General features: G+C 44.6%; 1 protein-coding gene across 3 annotated transcripts in view; it reads right to left on the reverse strand.

The window, feature by feature from the left end:
• The window catches only part of LOC137648602 (mitochondrial inner membrane protease subunit 1), a 31,529-nt gene extending 20,633 nt beyond the window's left edge, over nucleotides 1-10,896 (reverse strand). Inside the window, exon 1 of one of the 3 annotated variants that reach the window (XM_068381524.1) lies at nucleotides 10,862-10,896. The gene's annotated coding sequence lies outside the window, so the exon portion shown is untranslated. Of the gene's footprint in view, nucleotides 1-10,627 lie in introns of all 3 variants that reach the window. The other 2 variants (XM_068381522.1, XM_068381525.1) reach the window with 2 other exon arrangements.
• Nucleotides 10,897-13,317: the final 2,421 nt, after the last annotated feature.

The raw sequence follows: 13,317 nt of genomic DNA on the forward strand, positions 1-13,317 counted from the left end.
ATTCTAACATCTCTGTACGTTGGATGGGTAAGGTTATATCTTTGCCAAAACCTAGAATTAAAATGCTTACATATTAATGGGAAGGCTATTGGCACAATATTATTGTATGTATGCACACGATCGCTCAAGTGTATAGTAAAAAATGCGCAACACTCAATTGTGTTTATTGGTTGTTATTCATATAATATTGTGTGAATAACAGATTATATGCACAACAGGTAGTGTCTTATATGAGTTGTTCTTTGCTCAACATAAGATATTAATGTTTTTAAAAAGCATTGGGTTAAGAAATAAAATTTTAATTTCTATTTATAGCAGTGTGTATTTCTAATTAAATTTTATCCCTTAATTATGTTATTTTCATTAGTAAAATAAATTTTTGAATATACTTACCCGATGATCATGTAGCTGTCAACTCCGTTGCCCGACAGAAATCTACGGACGGGATACGCCAGCGATCGCTATACAAGAGGGGGGTGTACTCACCAGCGCCATCTGTGGTCAGGTACTCCAGTACTTCTTGTCAACACCACCTCAATTTTTCCTTCGGTCCACTGGTTCTCTATGGGGAGGAAGGGTGGGTCAATTAAATCATGATCATCGGATAAGTATATTCAAAAATTTATTTTACTAATGAAAATAACAGTTTTCAATATTAATCTTACCCGATGATCATGTAGCTGATTCACACCCAGGGAGGTGGGTGAAAACCAGTATACATGTTAATCAAGAAGCTAAGTATCCCGTATTTCATTTTTATCAGTTATTCAAACTAACAAATAAAACGATAAGTACCTGGTAAGGAAGTCGACTTGAACCATTACTCTGCCTTTAATAAGTACGTCTTCCTTACTGAGCGCAGCGGTCCTCTTAGGAGGCTGAACGACTCTTAGGTGCTGAAGTATAAAGGGCTGCAACCTATACTAAAGGACCTCATCACAACCTCTAACCTAGGCGCTTCTCAAGAAAGAATTGACCACCCGCCAAATCAACTAGGATGCGGAAGGCTTCTTAGCCTACCGTACAACCCAAAACAACAATAAAAGCATTCAAGAGAAAGGTTAAAAAGGTTATGGGATTATGGGAATGTAGTGGCTGAGCCCTCACCTACTACTGCACTCGCTGCTACGAATGGTCCCAGGGTGTAGCAGTTCTCGTAAAGAGACTGGACATCTTTGAGATAGAATGATGCAAACACTGACTTGCTCTTCCAATAGGTTGCATCCATAACACTCTGCAGAGAACGGTTCTGTTTGAAGGCCACTGAAGTAGCCACAGCTCTCACTTCATGTGTCCTTACCTTCAGCAAAGCAAGGTCTTCTTCCTTCATATGAGAATGAGCTTCTCTAATCAGAAGCCTTATGTAGTAAGAAACTGCGTTCTTAGACATAGGCAGTGAAGGTTTCTTAATAGCACACCATAAGGCCTCCGATTGTCCTCGCAAGGGTTTTGACCTTTTAAGATAGTACTTAAGAGCTCTGACAGGGCAAAGTACTCTCTCCCGTTCGTTACCCACCATGTTGGAAAGGCTAGGTATTTCGAACGATTTAGGCCAAGGACGTGAAGGAAGCTCGTTTTTAGCCAAAAAACCGAGCTGTAAGGAACATGTAGCCGTTTCAGATGTGAAACCTATGTTCCTGCTGAAGGCGTGAATCTCACTTACTCTTTTGGCTGTTGCAAGGCAGACGAGGAAAAGAGTTTTTAGAGTGAGGTCCTTGAAAGAGGCTGACTGGAGAGGTTCAAATCTTGATGACATAAGGAACCTTAGGACTACGTCTAGATTCCAGCCTGGAGTGGACAACCGACGTTCTTTAGAGGTCTCAAAAGACCTAAGGATGTCCTGCAGATCTTTGTTGGTGGAAAGATCCAAGCCTCTGTGGCGGAAAACCGCTGCCAACATACTTCTGTACCCCTTGATCGTAGGAGCTGATAGAGATCTAACATTCCTAAGATGCAACAGGAAGTCAGCAACTTGGGTTACAGTGGTACTGGTAGAGGAAACTGCATTGGCTCTGCACCAGCTTCGGAAGACTTCCCACTTAGATTGATAGACTCTGCGAGTGGATATCCTCCTTGCTCTGGCAATCGCTCTGGCTGCCTCCTTCGAAAAGCCTCTAGCTCTTGAGAGTCTTTCGATAGTCTGAAGGCAGTCAGACGAAGAGCGTGGAGGCTTGGGTGTACCTTCTTTATGTGAGGTTGACGCAGAAGGTCCACTCTTAGAGGGAGAGTCCTGGGAACGTCGACCAGCCATTGCAGTACCTCTGTGAACCATTCTCTTGCAGGCCAAAGGGGAGCAACCAACGTCAGCCGTGTCCCTTCGCGAGAGACGAACTTCTGAAGAACCCTGTTGATGATCTTGAACGGCGGGAATGCATACAGGTCGAGGTGGGACCAGTCCAGCAGAAAGGCATCCACGTGAACTGCTGCCGGGTCTGGAATCAGGGAACAGTACAATGGGAGCCTCTTGGTCATCGAGGTAGCGAACAGATCTATAGTTGGCTGACCCCACAGGGCCCAAAGTCTGTTGCACACGTTCTTGTGAAGGGTCCACTCTGTGGGGATGACTTGACCCTTCCGGCTGAGGCGATCTGCCGTAACATTCATATCGCCCTGAATGAACCTCGTTACCAGCGTGAGCTTTCGACTTTTTGACCAAATGAGGAGGTCCCTTGCGATCTCGAACAGCTTCCTCGAATGAGTCCCTCCCTGCTTGGAGATGTACGCCAAGGCTGTGGTGTTGTCGGAGTTCACCTCCACCACCTTGTTTAGCAGGAGGGACTTGAAGTTCATTAAGGCCAGATGAACTGCCAACAACTCCTTGCAATTGATGTGAAGCGTTTCCTGTTCCTGGTTCCATGTCCCCGAGCATTCCTGTCCGTCCAATGTCGCGCCCCAGCCCGAGTCTGATGCGTCCGAGTAGAGATGAAGGTCGGGGGTCTGAACAGCTAACGAGAGACCCTCCTTGAGAAGAATGCTGTTCTTCCACCACGTTAGAGTAGCCCTCATCTCTTTGGAAACAGGAATAGAGACCGTCTCGAGCGTCATATCCTTGTTCCAGTGAGCTGCCAGATGGTACTGAAGGGGGCGGAGGTGGAGTCTCCCTAACTCGATGAACAGGGCTAGCGATGAAAGAGTCCCTGTTAGACTCATCCACTGCCTCACCGAGCATCGGTTCCTCCTCAGCATGCTCAGGATGCACTCCAGGGCTTGGTTGATTCTTGGGGCCGACGGAAAAGCCCGAAAAGCTCGACTCTGAATCTCCATCCCCAGGTAAACGATGGTTTGGGAAGGAACGAGCTGGGACTTCTCTAAATTGACCAAGAGGCCCAGTTCCTTGGTCAAATCCAAAGTCCATCTGAGACTCTCCAGACAGCGACGACTTGTGGGAGCTCTTAAAAGCCAGTCGTCTAAATAAAGGGAGGCTCTGATGTCTGCCAAGTGAAGGAATTTCGCAATATTCCTCATCAGTCGCGTAAACACAAGAGGTGCCGTGCTCAGGCCAAAGCACAGGGCTTGGAACTGGTACACAACCTCTCCAAAGACGAATCTCAGAAAAGGTTGGGAGTCTGGATGGATGGGAACGTGAAAGTAGGCGTCTTTCAGATCTAACGAGACCATCCAGTCCTCCTGCCTGACCGCTGCTAGGACCGACTTCGTCGTCTCCATTGTGAACGTCTGCTTGGTGACATAAGCATTGAGCGCACTGACGTCCAGCACCGGTCTCCAACCTCCTGTCTTCTTGGCCACCAGGAAGAGACGGTTGTAAAAGCCCGGGGATTGATGGTCCCGGACTATCACCACTGCCTCCTTCTGTAACAGGAGCGACACCTCTTGATGTAACGCTAGCCTCTTGTCCTTCTCCTTGTAGTTGGGAGAGAGGTTGATGGGAGATGTGGTCAGAGGGGGATTGCGGCAGAACGGAATTCTGTAACCCTCCCTTAGCCACTTGACAGACTGAGCGTCTGCACCTCTGCTCTCCCAGGCTTGCCAGAAGGTCTTGAGTCTGGCTCCTACAGCTGTCTGGAGAGGAAGGAAGTCAAAGCTTGCTTTTCGTGGACTTGGCACCTTTCTTGGACTTGCCCCGGTGACTGTCTGCACGGGTACTTCCTCTACTGGGGGCTCTGCCACGAAAGGGCGGAATGAATCTGGTAGCAGGTGTATCAGCCACAGGGGTGCGGTAAGATCTCGGCACGGAAGGTAAGGTTTTAGCCTTACGTGCTGAAGAGGCCATGAGGTCATGCGTATCTTTCTGGATAAGAGCCGCAGCCATCTCCTTGATTAACTCCTCCGGAAACAGGAACTTGGAGAGAGGAGCAAACAGCAACTGTGACCTCTGGCAAGGGGTGATACCAGTCGATAAGTAGGAGCATAGATGTTCCCTTTTCTTGAGGACTCCTGAGACAAAAATAGACGCAAGTTCGCCAGAACCATCGCGAATTGCTTTGTCCATACTGGACATGATCAGCATGGCCGAGTCTTTGTCAGAAGGGGCAGTCTTCCTGCTTAAGGCCCCCAGGCACCAATCGAGGAAGTTAAAAATTTCGAAGGCGCGAAATACTCCCTTCATCAAGTGGTCCAGATCAGAAAAAGTCCAGCAGACCTTCGAGCGTCTCATAGCCGACCTGCGGGGAGAGTCAACCAAACTTGAGAAGTCGGCCTGGGCAGAGGCAGGAACCCCCAAGCCAGGTTCCTCTCCCGTGGCATACCAGACGCCCGACTTAGAAGCCAGCTTAGGAGGAGGAAACACAAAAGAGGTCCTTCCCAGTTGCTGCTTGGACTGCAACCAATCCCCTAAAACCCTCAAAGCTCTCCTTGATGATCTGGCGAGGACAAGCTTGGTGTAGGCAGACGTAATAGGCTGCATGCCTAGAGAAAACTCGGATGGAGGAGAACGAGGGGTTGCAGATACGAAGTGTTCAGGGTATAACTCTCTGAACAGAGCCAGGACCTTACGAAAGTCTAAGGAAGGTGGCGAAGACTTGTGTCCCTCCACATCAGAAGTAGGATCATCCAGGTGAGCAGCTTCATCCTCAGAAACCTCATCGCCTGAGAGTTGAGTAGCGAGAGGTAACGGTAGAGCGGCATGCTGAATGGCTGAATCCTGCAGAACGGGTGCATGCGCACTTGCGGATCCATCATCATGCCTCTGCTGAAGAGACTGAGGGCTGGCAATGACAAAGTCATGAGGCTGGGGTGAGGGAGGTTCTGCGGTGGTCTGAGGAGCAAGCGTGGTCAGAAGCGAATGCTGTAAGGCATGAGGCTCATGCTGCATGGTATGCGGCTCATGCTGTAAGGGAAGAGGCTCATGCTGCGAAGAATGCGGCTGCTGAATGGTAAGAGGCTCGTGCTGCATGCGTTGAGGAGGCTGCCTCATAGCATGAGGCTCCTGCCTCAAGGGTTGCGCCTGCCTCAAGGGTTGAGGAGGTTGCTGCGCAGAGTGAGGCTCCTGCCTCAAGGGTTGAGGAGGTTGCCGCATAGCATGAGGCTGCTGCCTCATGGGTAGAGGAGGTTGCCGCATAGCATGAGGCTCCTGCCTCATGGGTAGAGGAGGTTGCCGCATAGCATGAGGCTCCTGCCTCAAGGGTTGAGGAGGTTGCCGCATAGCAAGAGGCTCCTGCCTCAAGGGTAGAGGAGGTTGCTGCATAGCGCTGGAACCTGGCAACTCCCAATGCGGCAGCTCACGCATGGAAGCAGGAGGAGCCTCAAGAACATACGTCTGGCAGGGAGGACTGCGCAGAGGTGGAGGAGCGCTCGCAGGAGGAGGTGTGCTAACCTTCTCTGCCTGATACTCCTGCATCAAAGCCGCAAGCTGAGACTGCATAGTCTGCAGCATAGACCACTTGGGGTCCACAGAAGTTGGAGCAGAGGCCTGTTGAGGCACCGCTTTACCTCTCTTAGGAGGTGTGCAGTCATCAGATGACTGCGGCGAGTCCGAACTGGCCCAGTGGCTACACCTGGGCCGTTGGACTAGCTCGGACGGGACCTTACGTTTGAGAGGTCGTGAGACCTGGGTCCACCGTTTCCTCCTGGAAACTTCTTCCGCAGACGAGGAATTTAAGGGCTCAATCGTCTGGGAGTGGAAGTGACGATCTCTATCAGATACGCCCGCAACCACTGAGGATACAACTGTGCGCCGATCAAGGCCTGCCGAACCCTTTTGCCCTTCGACGTTGCTTCTCCCCTGGGCTTGGGAGCTTGCAAGAGGTCCCGGACTGGGAGGACGACTGGCACGCACAGAAGTATCCTCATGCGCAACACTGACACTGACACTAGGCACAGCACTGGCACTAACACTTCCCACAGCACTTTTCACTTTAAGTTCCTTGACATCTGCCAAGAGAAGATTGTGGTCACTAACTAAAGACTCCACCTTATCACCAAGAGCCTGAATGGCACGCAACATATCCGTCATATCAGGCTGAGCACTCGTAGCAGGTTCGGGGGTCACCACCACAGGGGAAGGAAAAGGTTGAGGGTCATGGGGGGAGGAATAAACCAAAGAGCGAGAAGAACTCCTCCTAACTCTCTCCCTCTCTAACCTAGTCGTATACTTGAGGAATTCATTAAATTCGAATTCCGAAAGCCCAGCACATTCCCCACATCGATCTTCCAACTGACAGGATTTTCCCCTACAGTCGGAACAAACGGTGTGAGGATCAACAGAGGCCTTCGGAAGACGCCTATTACAAGTCCTAACACTACATCGCCTAATTTTAGGAGCTTGAGAGTGGTCGGACATCTTGAATTTAGAGAACAGTCAAGGGGGAATTCCAAAGTAAAGCAAAGATCGTTAACCAATAAATCAATTAAATTCCAAAAGCTATCTAAGCTAAGGGAAAAGCTTCCTGTACAGCGAAGGCTAAATTTTAGAGCAAATACTTCACCAAAACCGTGAACAAAGACTCCAAAATCAACAGCGTATCCATGTAGGTCTTGCCGGCGGCACGACAGAGGAAAAATTGAGGTGGTGTTGACAAGAAGTACTGGAGTACCTGACCACAGATGGCGCTGGTGAGTACACCCCCCTCTTGTATAGCGATCGCTGGCGTATCCCGTCCGTAGATTTCTGTCGGGCAACGGAGTTGACAGCTACATGATCATCGGGTAAGATTAATATTGAAAATGACTACTCTCTCTCTCTCTCTCTCTCTCTCTCTCTCTCTCTCTCTCTCTCTCTCTCTCTCTCTCTCTCTCTCTCTCGAGTATTTCTTTCTGGTCATGCTCAGCCCTTCCCATAACTCGGGTAGGGGAGAGAGAGTAGTGATACTGAGATAAGAGAGGGAGACGAGTGCATATATAACTCAATATTTAGCTGCCCTTTTTGACAGGTCACATACATTACTACAGTGTATACTATGTATATATACTGTATATCATACACATGCCTCTAATTGACTTTTATCCTTTAAGTTTTAGTATTACATAATATTCATTTAAAGAAATAAAACCGCAGTTTTACACAGGCTGTAAATTTGCAGGACCTCGTGTCTGGTCAGAAGCGCCAGTAAATAAACAAAAAATTATAAAAATGAAGCTGCTGGTTTATGTGGGCTACAAAGTTACAAGAGCCCTTGCTTAGCTGAAAAGGATAGGAGATAAAGAAAAATTTTAAAAATAAAGCTGAGGTTGCAAAAAGGTCCAAGCAATGGGGAAAAAATAGGGCTACAATTTTGCATCAATAGTTTGTTAGCCTATTGTTGCTCAAAAAATATAACTGTTCAGGTTTTTCAGACTGATTTTTCTTGGCAGGGGGATATTATTGTTACTAATCTTAGTATTTATTTAGTATTTATGTTATACATATAACATATATGATGTAGTGCATATAACAGGTTATGTGTACAATCTCTCGTGTACATATGTCAGTAACAATAATTCATATGGTGCACTGTGCACACATCATACAGACACAAATATTGTGCAGATAAGGTTGTATTTACACAAGGGATCATGCACATAACCTGTTCAAGTACAGTACATATATGATATTGTGCATACAGTCTGTAATAAACTCTGCATCATGAGCATTATATGAAGAGAGCAAGATATCCTATGACTTGCTACAGCCTAGACTTAAAATAATGGCCCGTTTCTTTCCGACTCCCATTGATCCCACCACCCAAGACGGTCTTATAATAGTCATGAACAAAAAAAGCTTCTCTGCTGAAAGACAGGGGTTTCTTATAGAAAAACGTCCATTTTCATTGAAAATGACACTTATTTTCACTACAAATAAAAAGGTAATTACCTAAGAAATAATAATCAATGGGGTTAGAGAGCGCAGCTCAGCATGTGCCACTTGCCACTACATAGGAGCTTGATGTTTATCTTTTTCATGAGCGAAGCGAGCTCGTAGGAGCAAAAACAATTGGATTTCTAAAATATATCCCCGTTCTTAGATGGTCTAATGGGTTTTCGGTCATTTTCTGTTAAAATGAAGGTGAAATTCAGTGAAAGCATATTATTTACTACAGGAATATATAACTATTTTTTGTTAAAAAACGTTGTTCCGTCTGTAACTATATTTTTACAACCAAAACACTACTGGTAGGTTACGAAAGTACAGTAGTTACTGTACTTTAGGAACCTTTGCATAATGACTGACAGGGACACATGCATGGAACACCACCTAACCTAACCTACAAGCTGTGTCTTTACCTACTTATATAACTGGGGGGTGGCTAACATTAACTGCGACCCCCATTAAACTGCCGTCTTCTAAGCGATACGACTGAAAATAAGGAAGTTATGGAGTATGGCCATCAGAGCCTTTGTAGTTTATGGGGACACGCCGAGAAAAATGAACAACAACTAACCCAAACTTCCCCCCCTAACCTGACCTACAAGCCATGTCCTTACCTTCCTAATGACCTAATGGTAAACGCCCCCCTCTACGACACCCCCAACCACTCTCGCTATCATACACACCCCACAGACCCAACCTAACCGAACCTAGTAGTTCCCAGGTCACAACCACCAGCCGGGGGCTTGCCCCCTTCTTGGGCTGAACTTAGAAAATATAAAATAACTTTATATTATGGTATATCGGATCATAGTAAAGCACATCTTTCCCATAAGGAAAAAAGATTGGGAGCATTTGTAGGGTGACGGCCAGATCCCGTATAAAACGGGAATATTCTGATCTATGGCTGTCGTTCTAAAAACGATTTTGGCGGGAGAAGCTAACTTAAAAAATCCACCTAACCTATGCTAAAAACCATATCCTTACCCAGGAGGGCTTCGTGCCCCCCCCCCCCCCCCCCCCCCCCCCCCTTACACAACAGTTTCCTTACCTACGAGTACGACGGGAGAAGCTAACTTGGTATTTTTGTAGTGAATTACAGGGCAATGTAACCTAGGAAAAAAACTACTGTTTCTTATAGAAAAAATTACGCTCTCTTCAAAAATGACACTCGTTTCCGTCGCAAATGAATAGTTTCAGAAATTGGGGGACCCCAGTGGGAACTCGGGGTTTTGGGTGGGGAAAACATACTTGGGAAACGATATATAATTGTTTTCCTATAGTAAATAACGTGAATTAACCGAATTTGATGTTCATTTCAATCGGAAACAAGATATTTCCATATGTATTTTAAATAATTTCTCCATATAAGTTTTACTCAATATATAAAAAGTACAAAAAGGGCACAGAACCTAACAAACCCACCTAACCTAGCCTAGTAGTATGACAGGTCACAAAATAACATTTGATCTACATCGGACGTTGGCAGCACTGGTTACTGTATTTTTTCATGACACAATCTTTGTAACGGCACCTCCAAAGTTTATCCAGATATACTATTTGGATTTTCCTCCGGTTATTATAATTTCAAGAAGGTAATGTATAGAGGAGAAAAGGCTTGTTTTACGTTTATATATCGATTCCCCAGTATGTTTTCCCCACCCAAAACCCCGAGTTCCCACTGGGGGTCCCCCATTATTGGAGGATATAGATGTATATATATTTCTGAAACTATTAATTTGCGACGGGAACGAATGTCATTTTCGAAGAGAGCGTAATTTTTTCTATAAGAAAAAGTTGTTGTTTTCCTAGGTTACATTGCCCTGTAATACACTACAATGAAACCGCTAACTTAAAAAACCCACCTAACCTATGCTAAAACCCGTGTCCTTACCCAGGGGGGCTGCGCCCCCCCCCCCCCCCTTACACAACATATTTAAGATCCGTAGACCATTTCCAAATGTTTTTTATTATACAAGATAACAGTCGGAGCGATAATAAGCAAATTAGGACGCTTGGCCGTAGCGCTACAAACTACCCAAAGATTGGGCTAGTAATAAGAAAGACATCGCTGTCCCGATAAACACATTCACCCCTTCTAGGAGACAAGGAAAATATTCAAATAACACACAAATAGCATCCACAGTTAAAAGTTAGATTTCTCATTGGAAATCTCAGAAAGAGGTAATAAAACTTGGCTTATAAATTGTAGAATTTGTAGTTAAACTGCCTTGAACAAGATAGAAGGCAGAGAGGACTCAGATGAGGTAAAGTAGACGACTATAAAAATGGGTTAAATTATGGTTTGAAGTGACTGCAATGGCCCTTTACGAATAAGTTACGTAAGGATGGATGGTAGATATCAAAGCAAAGTGCTGTATCTACCGAACTGCGTTTTGAAAGTTTATTCAAACGTTTCTTAATGAATTTACTAGAAAAGTAACAAGACTTTCGACGTTCTGAAACCCGATAAGCTGACTACAAAGATAGGACTCTTACTTGGCCAGTCCTATTTCATAGACAATTTACTTGCAGTTAATCTTCCATTACACTGTATAAAACTATAGACTAACTGTTTACGTAACAAAAATTTGCTAGGCAATGTAAAGAAGCAATTACCGAGAGAACAATGAAGATCGGCGTATACAAACAAATCATACAACTATATCAAACATGAAGCTAATATTATCAAAATAATTTACGTCTCAGTGATACCAGAAATAATACAATGAAATCAAAATAAGAGTGGAATGGGCTTTAAAAAGATTAAAGTAAATTACAATCATTTATTGGTGTTGTACCCTTTCCATATATTCCATAAGTGTCACGGAGGTAAGATAAAAGATAAAGCTGGAATACGATATAGTTATTCGATGGCTTTACGTCAATCGACTGGTGTTTACATATTACATAACTATTCATATCGGCTGAGAAGAATTTTAGCTTTGTAACGGCTCTCTAATATCTTCTCTAAATTATTCCATTTCTTCTGTTTCATGATTGATTGTCCCTTTTATGGAAGAAAATTTCTGAATAGTGTAATGTACATCCTCAGCTTTAATATACCCTTAAGATATATCTTTCTCTCTATTTCCATGATATTCAGGATATATATATATATATATATATATATATATATATATATATATATATATATATATATATATATATATATATATATATTATATATATATATATATATATATATATATTATATATATATATATATATATATATATATATATATTACATACTGTACATATACCAAAGCACTTCCCCCAATTTTGGGGGTTAGCCAACATCAACAACATTACCTCTCCTCTCTACGTTCCTCCCAGCCTGACAAGGAACTCAACCGAGTTCAGCTGGTACTGCTAGGGTGCCACAGCCCACCCTCCCCCGATAGCCACCACAGATGAAGCTTCATAACGCTGAATCCCCTCCTGCTGCTACCTCCGCGGTCATCTAAGGCATCGGAGGAAGCAGCAGGGCCTACCGGAACTGCGTCACAATTGCTCGCCATTCATTCCCATTTCTAGCACACTCTCTTGCCTCTCTCACATCTATACTCCTATCACCCAGAGCTTTCTTCACTCCATCCATCCACCCAAACCTTGGCCTTCCTCTTGTACTTCTCCCATCAACTCTTGCATTCATCACCTTCTTTAGCAGACAGCCCTTTTCCATTCTCTCAACATGGCCAAACCACCTCAACACATTCATATCCACTCTAGCTGCTAACTCATTTCTTACACCCGTTCTCACCCTCACCACTTCGTTCCCAACACTATCTACTCAAGATACACCAGCCATACTCCTTAGACATTTCATCTCAAACACATTCAATTTCTGTCTCTGTCACTTTCATTCTCCACAACTCCGATCCATACATCACAGTTGGTACAATCACTCTCTCATATAGAACTCACTTTACATTCACGGCCAACCCTCTATTTTTTACTACTCTCTTAACTGCCCCCAACACTTTGCAACCTTCATTCATTCTCTGACGTACATCTGCTTCCACTCCACCATTTGCTGCAACAACAGACCCCAAGTACTTAAACTAATCCACCTCCTCAAGTAACTCTCCATTTAACATGACATTCATCCTTGCACCACCTTCCCTTCTCGTACATCTCACAACCTTACTCTTACCCACATTAACACTCAACTTCCTTCTTTCACACACCCTTCCAAATTCTGTCACTAATTGGCCAAGCTCCTCTTTTGTGTCCGCAACCAGTACAGTATCATCCGCAAACAACAACTGATTTACCTCCCGTTCATGGTCATTCTCGTCTACGAGTTTCAATCCTCGTCCCAGCACTCGAGCATTGACCTCTCTCACCACTCCATCAACAAACAAGTTAAACAACCACGGCGACATCGCACATCCCTGTCTCAGCCCCACTCTCACTGGAAACCAATCGCTCACTTCATTTCCTATCCTAACACATGCTTTAATACCTTTGTAGAAACTTTTCACTGCTTGCAACAACCTTCCACCAACTCCATATAACCTCATCACATTCCACATTGCTTCCCTATCAACTCTATCATACGCTTTCTCCAGATCCATAAACGCAACATACACCTCCTTACCTTTTGCTAAATAATTCTTGCATATCTGCCTAACTGTAAAAATCTGATTCATACAACCCTACCTCTTCTAAAACCACCCTGTACTTCTAAGATTGCATTCTCTGTTTTATTCTTAATCCTATTAATCAGTACTGTACCATACACTTTTCCAACTACACTCAACAAACTAATACCCCTTGAATTACAACACTCATGCACATCTCCCTTACCCTTATATAGTGGTACAATACATGCATAAACCCAATCTACTGGTACCATTGACAACACAAAACACATATTAAACAATCTCACCAACCATTCAAGTACAGTCACACCCCCCTCCTTCAACATCTCAGCTCTCACACCATCCATACCAGATGCTTTTCCTACTCTCGTTTCATCTAGTGCTCTCTTCACTTCCTCTACTGTAATCTCTCTCTCATTCTCATCTCTCATCACTGGGACCTCAACACCTGCAACAGCAATTATAT

This window comes from Palaemon carinicauda, chromosome 10 (assembly GCF_036898095.1).
Source record: "Palaemon carinicauda isolate YSFRI2023 chromosome 10, ASM3689809v2, whole genome shotgun sequence".
Taxonomy (NCBI): domain Eukaryota; kingdom Metazoa; phylum Arthropoda; class Malacostraca; order Decapoda; family Palaemonidae; genus Palaemon; species Palaemon carinicauda.